The sequence below is a fragment of the Diadema setosum genome, chromosome 22, assembly GCF_964275005.1.
Source record: "Diadema setosum chromosome 22, eeDiaSeto1, whole genome shotgun sequence".
Classification (NCBI taxonomy): Eukaryota; Metazoa; Echinodermata; class Echinoidea; order Diadematoida; family Diadematidae; genus Diadema; species Diadema setosum.
Genome location: NC_092706.1, coordinates 25,746,393 through 25,761,335, shown reverse-complemented (window position 1 = coordinate 25,761,335; position 14,943 = coordinate 25,746,393). Strand labels below are relative to the sequence as shown.

The window sequence follows — 14,943 nt, the reverse complement described above, 5'->3', positions numbered from 1 at the left end:
ATTGCAGCTGTAGGACCATTCTCTTGCCGTCAGGTGCTTCTATATCCCACCTGTCAGCAAGTGCCGGAAACGATGAGTTTGCCCTGATCTCTACTGTGAAGTGATCAGTTGAACAGCCAAAAGCGTGATCTGAAATGAGTGTAAAAAACCTTTTAATACAATGATGTTTGGTCACTTAAAGTAGACCAATAGATTACCATCACATTCTCAGTGACCAAACTATAGCTGTTGTAGATTTTTGGTATTAAAGTCATGTAAATCAAAACACAGCAAGATTACACATTGCAGAGGGCATTAGTTTCATGGACTTACAAGCGCCCGTAAGCCCACTTTGACGACCTGGTTACCTGAATATGTATTGAATCACTGAAAACCCTTGTTTACTCATCGGAAAAAATATGATTTGAAATTTTATCTTACAAACACCTATGAGTTCTCGGGTACAGTAGTTAAACTGAACAGAGCTAATTGTACTTGGAAACTCATGTTTGAAAAGTTTTCATCGCCTTGAGATTTAATTTGCCGTCAGAGAACAGTCTGAAAAGTAGAGGTACTTACGATGAATAACCGATGAACTTTTCCAAACTAGGGAGAATATGACCATCACAACTATCCACGTGTTCGGACGGTAAGCTATTACTTCTTTCTTCATGTTCCTGATTTGCTCATTAATTGAGCAGGAATGTGGTACGCCCTGTATTTCGTGTCAACCGTAGGTGGAAATATGCATGCTTGCTGCTGCTACTCGAAAAGACTTGAAGATGCAATGGATTATATTCTAGGAGATCCAAGTTAATCGTAAAGCCTGTAGAAAAGACACTGTCACGTCATCTCGACCGCACCCTATTCTGCGCTTGGTTGATGCGCACGAACATCGCATCTTCTGTTGTGAGTCACGTGATATGATGTGATGGCCAATCATCCCTGCACTTCATGGCGCGCATGCTGCGAGAAATGAAAGCGAAACTCAACTCCACAGTTTAATTCAAAGTGTAATTGAATACATACGGTCAAATCAAATAGTTAGGGCGATAGCGGTTTTGATGAATGGGGAAATAAAAGAGTTCTAGAACTAATAAGTTAGATGGCATTCACAGTAACCCAGTAGTTTGCGCGTACAATACATAGATATTGTGAGGAAGTACCCCCAGGAGTTTGATCTATTCATAGTTATGTCTCTATCTATTTCACCTTTTTCCCCTCTTTCACTGATCTCCCTGTCTTTCTCTACATAGTTGTACATAATTGTAGGTATAGCCTATACATTATGTTACTATTATGTATATTAGATGTACAGTATTTATACAACGTCCAAGTAGATCCTTGTGATTTGATTGGAGGATTGTTGGTGACGTGATATTCAATAAGTACTCCATTCAACGCGCCGTGCAATTTTGGTTCTATTTTTGCGTGCAACTTGGTTCGATTTTTTCGTTCTATTCCACGGTTCGAGAAATTGTACGGTACTGCATGTACTGTGTGTTGCATATTGAGGATCGCATGCAGCTAGCGCAGTGTACGTGTGCGGTACATGCATGCGCGTATGTAGGCCTACGTAGTGCTAAATAATGTACGTGTATGAGCGCTAGCTGTGACCTGTATCTACACTGATTGCACAAGCCAGAAAGAGAATCGCAGTGGATCCACATGTAAGTATGGCTATATTTTTCATACATATATAGACTTCTAGGCCTACTTAGACCTACCCAACAATCCTCCAACCAAATAACAAAGATCTACTTGGACATTGTATAAAATAAATAGTGTATGGTCTTTATTCGTGCAATGGAACGAGATTTCGCACTCGGTGAAAGATGAGGCGCACTATTCAACTCGGCTTCGCCTCGTTGAATAGAGCGCCTCTATCTTTCACCTCGTGCGAAATCTCGTACCATTGCACTCGTGACCAGTCACTATTTGTATAATATTGTATATATATATAATATGATAGTAAATAGGTGGAGTGATATTTGCGTTGTGATTGGTTGGATAGCATCACGTGATTGTGGAAAAATTCCGGTACAGTGGCACGACCGTGCCACTATATCGAACGCTTACAGTGCGTGCCTACGCTTTATGTACGCCAAAGAGGTTCTATATGTAATAGAGTAAGCGCTCACCATTCAGTGCGTGCAAATGAAAACGGGGCCAATTGAACAGTGGCGCGCGCGCACGAAAGAGGTCGACCACCAGAAGCCCGAACCCGGAAGTGCCTATAGTAATACACGTAAAGTACAGCTTCGAAGATGGGGTTGGGTTGGAAAAATCATTCTAATTTTAAGGAAAATCAATATTTGTCCATATGCCTCCGGATTTTATAAGTGAGATACATTCTCAACACAGTATACGTGTTTTGACGAAAAAGGACTTGCTATAATGTGTCAAATATGTGCCTTAACATGAAGCCAAAATTGCCAAACAGGCATTCATGCATTCATACTACATATCAAGACTGCAGAAAGGTACAGTGTATACACTTTGGTATGGGAGTACTGATTTCACATAATATACGTCACTTAGAAACATCAGACACACATACAACACACACTCCCACACGCATACAGCACACACTCCCACACACACACACACACCCACCCACAACAAACACACACACTCACAACAAAACACGCATACGCACACACACGTACACACCAAACCACATTTTTTTTAAATTCCAACACACATACACACACACACACACACACAACACACAGTGTGTTTTGTGTGTGTGTGTGTAGGAATTTGAAAAAAAAAATGTGGTTTGGTGTGTACATGTGTGTGCGTATGTGTGTGGGTGTGTGAGTGTGTGTTAGCTGTGGGTGTGTGGGTGTGTGGGTGTGTGTGGGAACGTGTGTTGTATGTGTGTGGGAGTGTGTCTGATGTTTCTAAGTGACATATATTATGTGAAATCAGTACTCCCATACCAAAGAGCATACACTGTACCTTTCTGCAATCTTTATATGTAGTATGAATGCATGAATGCCTGTTTGGCAATTTTGGCTTCATGTTTAAGGCCATATTTGACACATTAGAGCAAGTCCTTTTTTCATCAAAACACGTATGCTGTGTTGAGAATATATCTCTCTTATAAAATCTGGAGGCATACGGACAAATATTGATTTTTCTTAAAATTAGAATGATTATTCCAACCCAACCCCATCTTCGAAACTGTACTTTACGTGTATTACTATAGGCACTTCCGGGTTCAGTCTTCTGTTTTTTTTTTTTTTTTGCTTATTTTATTTATTCACGGTTAAAAACACATACAGAGTGTGCCCGCATTCAGCTAATAGCTGTTTTTCAGCGAGGCCGTGATATACATTAAAACAATAGATAAAAACAATGAAATACAATTAAACAAAACATAAACAAGATTGAACACATTTACAGTATTGAAAGAAAGAAAACTACAAGGAAAAAAAAAAAACCAAGAAAAAGAAACCGTAGTAACCATGTAGTGACATAAGAGGACATAGGTTAATATTCAATATCTACATGATGAAAGAAGAGAGCCGATATTTTCAATTTTACAGATCTCTTTACCAAAAAATTTCAAATCTGTTATAAGTCTGAGATTGTTGGGCAATGTATTAAAAAGCTTTGATGCATGATATAATGGGCTAAGTTGAAGAAAATTTGTGTGAGGTCTTGGAAGAGCAATTTGTGAGTTAGCATGACGAAGGGCATAGCCAACATCACTAATGAATTCGATCAATGAAGATAAAATGTATATTATTTAACGTTTCATTTGTCTTTACATACAAAATATGACTTACTATGTAATATGTCAATAATTTTCAGAATTGTATTTGTGTAATTGAACCTGCCTTTGTTATTTTTGTTATTCTGAAAGAAAATATGAAATGCAGAAAATAAAATCTTTTCAAAAAAAAAAAAAAAAAAAACAGGTGGGCCGAGATTATGAAGTAAGTTAAACAGATTAACCAAAGCCTGTTTGACCCAGTATTCTTTCAGCTGATCAATCTTGGGGGTTTCAAAGAGAGCTTCAGTGTGAAATCTACTATTCACTCCAAGTACAGATCTTAAACATCTATTTTGTAAAGTCTGCAGCTGTTTTAACCGAGTTTGTCGACCATTCATCCAAATAGTGCTGCAGTAAGTGAAGTGAGGCTGGATTAAGGTTTTGTAAAGTATTAACGCTATCTTTTCATCAGTGAGCTGTCTTATTCGCTTTAAAGCAAAATACATCTTTAAAACCTTTTTCTTCACATTGTTAATTTGTGGAATCCATGAGAGATTACAATCCAGCAAGACCCCAAGATATTTGCATTCCATGACTCTAAATAATTTTTTGTTATTTAGACGAATATCAACATTACAGAAACGACTCAAGTTTGACTTTGAACCGATTAACATAAACTGACATTTGTCAACATTGAGCAGCAATTCATTATTTGAAAACCATGTCATAGCGGATTTCAGATCCTCATTGATTACTTTCTTTAAAGTTTTTGGATCTTTAGCAGCAAAGTACATACAAGTGTCACCTGCATACAGAGAAAGGGAACATTTTTTTACTGACTTACATAAATCATTCAAAGTGATAATGAACAGCAATGGCCCAAGGATACTTCCTGGGGCACCCCGCTTGTTACTTGTCTGCTCTGTGACATGGTACCGTTAACTGAAGTGCATTGTTCCCTATCATGAAAATAATCCTGAAACCAGCATAATGAATTCTGATCAAAGCCATAGTATCGTAGTTTTTTCAGCAAAATCTCAAATGATATCAGATCAAACGCTTTTTCTAAGTCCAGCGTTACAATACCAACTACTTTCCTATTGTCTAAATTTCTACAGACATCTTCAGTGAGAGATAAAAAGTGCAGTCAAAGTGGAATGTTTTGGACGGAATCCATGTTGGTTATGACATAATAGGTCATTCTCAGAGAGGTAGTCATACACTTGATTAAACACAAGTTTTTCTATCACTTTAGATAAGACAGGTAAGACCGATATTGGTCTGTAGTTGCAGGGATTTGCTCTATCGCCACTTTTGTGAATAGGCGTTACCCGTGCTCTTTTCCACGCACCAGGAATTTTCCCTTTGCTTAAAGACGCATTGATAATGTGAGTTAGCGGTTCAACAATGTACTCTATAGAATCCTTTACAATACTAGCTGGTATTTGATCGAGGCCAGTGGCCTTATTCCTTGCAATGTCATGAATACATTTCAAAACATCATTGTTTGTTACTACCTTAAACTTAAACGTTGAATTTACTTGGCTCATATACTGATCCATATTACCACCAAATATTTTATTACATTTCCGCTTAGCTGCTAAATCAACAAAGTGATCATTCAAACAAGATGCAATATGTTTTGACCCAGCAATTTCCTCATTATCAATAATTATCTTTTGAATACCGCTTTCAGTAACATTTTTAGGCATGATACGTCTCAAAGATTTCCACATTGCATTTGATTTACCTTCATTGTTCAAAATGCTTTCCGAAACATATCTCTTTTTGGATCCCCTAATCATTGATGTGACAGAATTTCTAAGTTTCTTATACATTATCCAATCATTCTCTGACCCTGATCCTTTAGCTTTTCTTTTCATTCGATCTCTTTCTCGCATTTTACATAAGATTTCATTATTCATCCATGTTGTATCTTTTTTGACGGACTCTTTTTCTTCTTAATGGGGCATGTTTATTTAAAACTAAATTGAACTTAGAGCACCATTTTTCAAAAGCACTTGTTGGATCAGGGTCAGAAAGCACATCATCCCAATGAACTTGACAGAGATCTAATTTGAAATGAGTTAAATCAAATCTTTTCATGTTACGACCATATGTATATTTATGTTGCATTTTCATGGTTCTTACTTCACCAAGATTACAAACTGTCATAAAATGATCGCTCAAACTGAGTGGGATGACGTCACTGAAAGAAACCTTCTCATGACTGGAAGAATAAAACACATCAATTAATGTCTCAGTCACAGAGGTTACTCTTGTTGGCTTATTTATGTATTGATTCAAATCATAATCTTCACTTAGACGCTTCAAAGATTTTGATTGACTTGACAAAGGTCTTTTTATCAAATCACAGTTAAGATCCCCGAAGATAACAAATTCGTTCGAAGATGACTCTAAAAGTTGTAAAAGAATTTCAAATTTCACGAAAAGCGAACTGTGAGAATTTGGGGGTCTGTACCAATAAACAATTAAGAAGGGTTTTTGCTTTGGTAAGCAGATTTCCAAGCACATCAGTTCTAAGCCATCAACAAAGAATTCATTTTTTATACTGAATGGTATGGTGTCTTTAATGTAGGTTATAATTCCACCACCATTTTTATTTCTATCTAACCTGACATTTTTATAACCTGATATAGATATTTCAGCATCAGAAATAAAATTATCTAATCGAGTTTCACACAAAGAGAAAACATGAATGTTTGTTGTGGCTAAAATATTACGAATCTCATCAAAATTTTTCATCAAAGAGCAGACATTTAAATGGCAAATATTAATACCAGATAATAAATTCAGCTTTTCAAAGCTTTTTTCTACACTTTCATAATTATATGCAACAGCATTTCGAGAAGAAGTGACAGGATCATCAACGTACTGAGGGAGTTCTTTAAAGATACAAAAATCGCACATCCAATCGCCATCAGAATTAAAAGTATCAGTAGATGCACGTGAACATCTCAGATGAGCCCATTTGTTACACTGTACACATAATAAGGCATTATGGTATTCTTTTACGTCTTTACGGCAACTAAAGCATGGAAATTCAATATGAGTCACGTGAGTTAATCGAGACATAATTCATAAACAACTAATGAAAATAAAACTTTAAAAAAAGGGAGTTCTTACAAGTTTTCAAAGTCTTGTTTAGTCCTAATGCCGATCTTTTTTGAGTCCCGTGTCCTTAGTGCGAAGATGTTTCCATCCTGGGTCCAGCAGGACTTCGACTTGTTACTGTTCACAAGTTCCCAAAACAGAGTTGCTCGCCTGGCTGTGAGATCCTCCCTTATCCAGAGTTTTGGTTCATCTGCATTCTTCAATCTCGTCCCCGATCAGCATCTTGCCTCCCGTTCGATGCCGAAGTCGATGACTCCCGTCCCTGATCAGCGTCTTTCTTCGGGCGTGCAGAAATGCGGTGACTGCGATCTATCGCGTCCGGTTGAACTGCGAGACCGAGCTTCGTGTTGAAGATATCTAGAACGAGTTCATCTGTCCTCTCATCTGGTCCCTCGGGAATGCCATATATCCGGATACAATTTCTCCTACTGTATTGTTCTGCATTGTCTTTCTCATCATGTAGCACTTTTGTTTCCTTCTTCATTTCAGCTATTTTCTGTTTCATGGCTCCCACTTCATCTGTGTATTTCTTCAAGTCCAAACTGACAGCTTGATACACTTTCTCCACAACTCGCTCTTCAAGCTTTGTAGCAATTACGTCATAAACATCATCTGCTATGCGTTTGACAAGGCTCGACGATCGAAGTGAAAGGGCAATCTGTTCTTCAATAGCATTCCGCAGTGTATTGTCCAGACTCGGTCCCCTGGAACGAGCACCCGAGTGAACAGCAGGGCCCGCTTCCTCATCGGTACCGGAGCTAAGCTCGTCTGTCCCCGACTCCGCCGGCGTCGAAACAGCCCCACTCCGTTCACGTTCGGTAGGTTCTGACCTCAGTTTTCGACGACCAGTTTTTTGCCCTTTCCTCCCTCCAGCAGGCATGATCCCTTTTTCAAAAGTTACACAACAGCATGGAGATATTTCTTTACACCAGCACGCACAATATTCGGGAAAAGTAAAGACTTATTCTAGTTGTGAAACTTATGAATCTTCACGAAAAACCAAGACACGTCCACGTCCACGTCCACGTCACGTCACCTCATAAAGAAAGTGGTAGTCGACCTCTTTGAAAATGGCGCTTCTGTATGCGAGCGCGCGCTCTATTACATATAGAACCTCTTTGATGTACGCAGAGATTCGCGCAGGGAGGGACGTAGGACAAAGCTAAGCGTTTCAACGTATGCGCGCGTAGAGCACTGGACGCAAAATGTTGGGGTTCATACGCGAGTCTGCTCTGTGATGTACAATACGCATACGCGGCTGTACTAGCGTCGCGCGTTGTGTACGTAAACTACAATACAGTACATGTAGGTTGTGGTATAGCGTGGAAGAAATCAGTGCCGGTACGGTGAGTCTAATGTTAGATCTAGGGCCTAGACCTACGGAAAATACATTTAAATCGAGGGACCTATATACTATAACAATTAGTGCATGTTCTATTGATGCACCAGTACTGTGGCCCGTTGCATAAAACTTACCGTTGAATTTCAATGGTAACTACCGTCAAAACTAGGCATCACAGCCAATCAGCATCAAGGATTATAAAATTTACCGCTAATTTGAAGACTTACCGCTAGAAAGGAGCGGTAAGTCCAGCGGTAAGGGTTTTATGCAACAGGGCCCTGGACTATAGAACTCCAAATACTAAATTATCCCGCGTGCAGTTCTATTCACCTCGGCCTGCGGCCTCGGTGAAACAAAACAGCACTCGGGATAATTTAGTATTTGTCGTTCTCTAATCCAGTATAGTGCATCATAGAGCATGCACTGTTGTATAATATATATATATATATATATATATATATATATATATACATTATATGACCCGCTACAACAAAAGGATCCGAAAGTGTCGGGGGAGGTCGATTTTTCTGAAAATGACATGACATCATTCCCTATCTCTTTCGCTTCAAATTCGTATATACCATGACGCATAAACGTTATCGGTTGCGAAAATAACGATGACTTTGTGAGAGCATGTCGAGTGGTCTAGAAAATCAGCATTTTGAAAAAACCACCTTTAAAGTTTTCCTTCGGACGGAATCGTGATCAAGGGGAAATAAGACAGTTTTCACCTCATGACAATAGAGGGTATGTTCCTAGAAACCTCAGTGCTTAGCGCCAGTGGTCTAAGTACGACCAATCAGTAACCAGGATGCCACGCACTGACTAAGAAGATCACTCCCTCATTGCGAGGGGCGGAGTCTATCTGCGGCGTTAAATCAAAACCTGACACATATCTGTTCCGCTGAAAAGTGGAAAATTATGGCTCAGAAATTTCTTGCCTTCTCTTTCATCATTCACATTCGAAATTTCAGCAGATGGTAGACGAATCATCAGACTAGAAAATTAAATCGAAAACAGAAATTCGATGATTTTGACAGATTTTGATGATCTGACTTCTCAGCTCAGCCGTCATAGACTTTCGGATCCTTTTGCTGTGGTGGGTCACACACAAACACACACACACACACACACACACGCTCATATATATATATATATATATATATATATATATATATATATATATACATATCATATCATATCTCCATGTTTGATAAAAATAAAGAATAGAATTTAAAGTATGTCTGAGATGATCTTTTCCCACTTTTTTAAACGGTGGAAACTGGGTGATTCTCAGACATTTTTTTATTTCAATTCAGATGGAAAATACACTTGATAAGAGATAATAATCACCTCATTTATTGTACAAGTTTAACCAGGCTATTATCACTAAAATGTACTAAACCTCGCTTTCTTAGTTTTGTTTAATGGTTTGTTTTTGTTTTGTTTTGTTTGTTTGTTTTTTGGTTGTAACAATTTCGGAGACTGAAACTGCTGCAGAGAGGAATTCTCTGTCATTGGAAGGCGATTAATTGACACAGAGAGGCAATGAGTAGTATAATAACACGTGCATTGCGCACGCGCGCGCGTGTGTGTGTCTTTGTGTGTGATATGGAAAGCTCTTTAATTACCTTCTTGAGAAACGACAGGATTCACATACCCGGCATAATGTGAAAGCTCAGCCAGAAAATTCTTCAAGCGAAAGGAAACATACTTTTATCAACACCTCTCTCAACTCTACCAAATAGCTCTTGAATTTGTAAATTAATGCCTCAAAGCTTTTCCTTTTCTTTTCGGCAGATGTGTGTAACTAAACTATCTATCAAGCCCATCAAATCTCACCCAGTAGTAAAAAGCATGAGACTCCTCTCTCCCTCCTTCTCTCTCTGAAGCTCACAGACCTGACAGGATTTAAATTATTTAAATAAAACACTCTTAACAAATTGATTTCCAACCACCCAAGCCTTACATATTGGAACAATCTTCAAAGTATGCACCAGCTCGCACGATTTACAGCTTATTGTTAGGCTCCCTGTCGTTGGAAGGGAGACACTCCCGCCAACACACTCCGTCCTACTGGGTCGGTTCCTTCCCTCGTGTGATCTATATAGCTGACATTGGACCATGGCAATACTGCCTTGATATTGTAACATTTTGACCGGTTCGTCTTAATTATCATTGAATTCAGTCATTCAGGGGAAGACGAGAGGGAAAGCAGGGGAGAGAAGTGGTACAAGGAGGGTGTGCAATGCAGCAAAAAGCTCCCGTATAGCAGTGCTGCAATAAGATCAATGTCTCTATACTACACCCGGAGCGCGTATCGTCTCGACCACCATTTTTGGAGCAATGTAAATATAGGTTTTCCCGCCCAATTTCATCAGATTTCCATTTGATTCAAAGATGCGATCGTGCAAGTTTGAGTGAATTTGAATGATCACCAAAATCAACATACAAAAAAAAAAGGTAGCTAGTACTTTCAATTTGATTTCATCAGCATGCAATATCGTGAGTTTCTCAAATAACCGTGAAAAAAGGGCGTTCAAATTAAAAAATGCATGCACGTGCAGCGCATTCAAATGCCCATCAGCATTTTCCGTGAAGAACATTAAGGAATTCAAATTCACAATAAGGCAAACAATTATGACATACGGGCATTGTTTTCGTTGTTTCTTGAAATTGATATATTTATTTATGATTACTCATTCGTTTGAACAATGTGCAAACTTAATAGAAGATGAAATGAGACTTGCCTTTATTGATAGCTAATCAAGCTTACCTAACTCCACCTTAAAACACATACATGATACACGACTTTAACGTTGCTAGAGAAGAGTATACATGAATATCTCGGATAGGTCCTACTGATAGAATTGGTGGGCGAAGCATTGACAACCAGCATCACAATGTCACTGGCAATACCCTTGGGTTAAACTGGTCTACAGCTGAGCCGCTTGTGGCAGCTTATGACTTGATGTATGGACAGGGAAAAGGACTGGTAGGAATAGAATGAAAAATGTAAATTTGAACTTAGACAAAATTTAGAGATATAGCCATTCCCTAATCTTAAGTTACAACGATATATTGTAATGGGATAAAGTGAAGGTGTAAAAAAAGGTCGACAGGCAAGAATACAAACTGTACAAATATTCTGAACTGAATAAATGAAACTTAGGAATGAAAATTAAATATAAATCCCAATAATCCAATATAACACAGTGGAAAAAAAGACACGTAACACGCGTTCGAACATTCTCATGTTGATTGAATTTGAATGTTCAGGGTACCGAATTAGTTTTCCTATAAATAAAATTGATATTGGTATTTGGGTAGAAATTGAACGGCTGTCCAGCTGGCTTGTAATTGAACGTCAACTTTGAGTCGTTGAATTGAATGAAATAGAATTTAGAAAGAATGACGTGAAACGAAATTAAATGCTCAAGAATTAAAACGAACCATCAGAATAGAGCGGTGGCCAAAATCGCTTGAATTTGAACGCCTTTTCATTTATTCGAATGAAAATCTGATGGAATTGGGCAAGAGAACATATAATAAAGTGAAAAGATCCGAGGTCCCTATTGACGCTGTTATGTAAATTTGCACAGTATTTAATGGTCAGATTAGAAGTTAGAGGTAGATACCTGGTACTGTTAGAGTACGAACTCAAATGGTAATACTTTAAAGGGACCAATCAACGTTCAGCTCTCTTTATTTTCATGATCCTCACTAGTTAGGTGTAGGTTTTCCTCGTCAATTTCATATTTTTGTCATTCTAGTTCCTGTTCTGAGCATTGAATTTCACTCATTTCACGCTGGCAGCACTGAAGCAGCAATCAAATTCAAAATTCGGTCATTAAAATTCACGGAGCAATCAATTTGTCATTTGCGTCATTTGAATCTACCATTCATAGGAATATGCATTTCAGCAATGAGCATTTTAAGTCGCCTCGCCGCGGCGATGGAATCTCTTCGGTCATTCAAATTCGTGAAAAAGCAACCATGTTCCAAATAAGTGGATTCCATTAAAAAGAAGTCGTGCATTTAGTTAGATTGGGGTCCTGTATGTGTGTCTCTTTCACATAGTTTTGAATAGACTGGCCTTCTTGATTTTTTTTATTTTTTTTTTGAACGATACTGATCTATAATTTCACTTAACGAGCATGACGAGGGTAAAATGACAGCCATATAAGGGCACTTCATTCACTGGAAACAAACGAGAATAATAGGGGAGGTTGATTGACACCTTCAAGAAAAAAAAAAAAACCAATACATTACTACATGGAAACTGAAACCAAGAACATTGCAGGCCTTTTAGATACGTCTTGTCTGTTGTTCATTGATATCTTATTTGTTAACTTTTGCGGGACTATGTGAGATCATTGTGTTTGAGTTTGCCTTTAGATACTGATGAATTGTTTACTTACTCTAGGAGCGTTGTCGTTTTTTAGTGTTTGCGGTGCCATCAAGGAGTATGTTTAAATTGTCGTTGGGTTGTTTGGTGGACTGCTGATTGGACCTTGTAATCCAAATATCTTACAATGAAAAACCAAGCATGCATTACACAGAACAATACAAAAGCATTAAAAATTGAATGCATAAGCCTGGGCTGTGTACACCTCTTTGCATGTTTTACATGAATCTTTGGAAATAGAACGCCACACGTGAAATAGAGCTCCAATAGATGAAATTGAATGCTTGGATTCTGAATATAAATGCCCGATTTTTTTTTTTTTTTTTTTTTTTTTTGCTTGCGTGCGCTGTGTGAATTTGAATGCACATTCATGAATTGGAATGACAAAAGTATGAAACTGACCGGGAAAACTTTTATAACCATGATTGTTATGACTGTTGTTCGTCATGCTGATGAGATCAAACCTGTAAATACATAACCAATATAAAGAAAGATTGATAAATACGTGTAGACGTTACCTACTGATAGGCAAAACGAATGTAAATTATAAAGTGCCGTTGTAGTCATCTGACATGTGTATGGATTACAGGTGACTCCCGTTATAGCGAAATCCTCGTTTCGTCATAGCCTAAAGGTAAAGTACATCCAGATAATAAATAAATGATCATTTTGGGACTTAGATTTTTACTTCGTTATAACCGTGTTTGTTATAGTGGAAATGCATTGTATTTGTGATTTCCTTGTGACTTTCTTCATATCCTATGTTCTAGGGTCGCAGCATGCACTTATTATGAGGTTTGAACGTGAAATGAAATGAATCAGTAGCAATTTAACATTTTTAAGAGTTTCTGTAGATGATGCATTGTAATAGAAATAATCATATTTAAAAAAAATGGCCTAAAACTAAATATCTCCTCTGATTTTATTTCAAATAATAACTGCATTGCCATCCCTTGTTTCATTTTCGATCATTCACGTATAACAGAGTAATGTAATACACTTCACACAAACGCGCACAACACACATACATCTCTCTCTCTCTCTTTAGTTTATATATATAATAAAAAGAAGATATATATATATATATATATTATATAACTATCTCTTCATGACATACTCACACACCTAATGGACTGAAACTACGCCTTGCATGTAGTGTGAAGAATATGAATGACTTTGTTATCTAAATATGCACCATGTGTAGGTCCTCTTTCGGGCTTTAGAATACACTTGTTTGTGTGTTCGTACAAGTGTGCCTTTTAGTTTTCTTCGTCTGATCATAGCTGCAAACATCTTTTTTTTTTGCTAGAAAGATTGATTAGCGCAGATGTACTTTGTTCTCCTTTTGTTGTAACATCAAATACACAAAGTGATGTCAAACATGTTTAAATGAAAGGAAAGTGTAACACATGACATGTATTTCAATATACATACATATATTATGTACATGATATGAAGCCTAGATTTTTGGTTATCACTCAATGGAATGATTTTGATATTACGATGTGAGATGCATTTAAACAAGTGGAATTAGTCTTAACTACTGCAAGGCATTTCTTAAATATCTGAGGTAATGTTTGTGCTTAAAACGCCATTCAGAAGAATACCCATACAATCAGTATCATCAGCTGTGACGACGGTTTGTCTAGTACGATTTTTGTTCGACGTTTACGTGAGATTCACAAACACAAGCTGGTTTAATCATTACGTGCATAATAATGCTTAATGTTAGTATTTATATAAAGAACGGCAGACGATGATATTTTATATATTTGAAATGAACCTTAATGTTTAAAAAGTCAGAAATATAAAGATATCTGAAATATTCTAATTATCGTCGTACTCGACAATCAATGCACAATTCAACCTGTGAATTGCGCTTAGTTACATCATACATTCAATGACACATAAGTGGCAGTGTAAGTTTAAAGAAAAAAAATCACAAATAAAAGAAAAGCGAGGCTGGAAGTTAGGTTTTAGATGAGGTTTTAAAACTACATTACACTAAAAGATGACAGAACTAAAGGGATGATACAGTATTGGTGGAGATGAGAATTGGGCTTTTAACTTTTTGAAAGATACCAAGAAAACACTTATGATATAGCACAGAGCATACTATTTTAAGAGGAATTCAAAGTTTATTCGATGAAAATCGGGTTTGGAATCACTGAAACATCCAAAAACAAAGTAAAACAAAGCGATCGTAATAAAGTGTGGGTCCCACACCTTATTAGAGTTGCTCTTTTTTGGATATCTCAGCCATTTCAAAACCAATTTTCATCAAATAAATGTTGAATTCCTTATAGAATTACATGCTCTTTCATATTTCATACGAGGCATCTCATTTTCTCTCCA

At 37.4% G+C, this 14,943-nt stretch overlaps 1 pseudogene; it reads right to left on the bottom strand.

Annotated features, from left to right (window-relative positions):
- Positions 1–6,846: 6,846 nt before the first annotated feature.
- LOC140245249 (uncharacterized) lies at positions 6,847–7,718 on the bottom strand (annotated as a pseudogene).
- Positions 7,719–14,943: the final 7,225 nt, after the last annotated feature.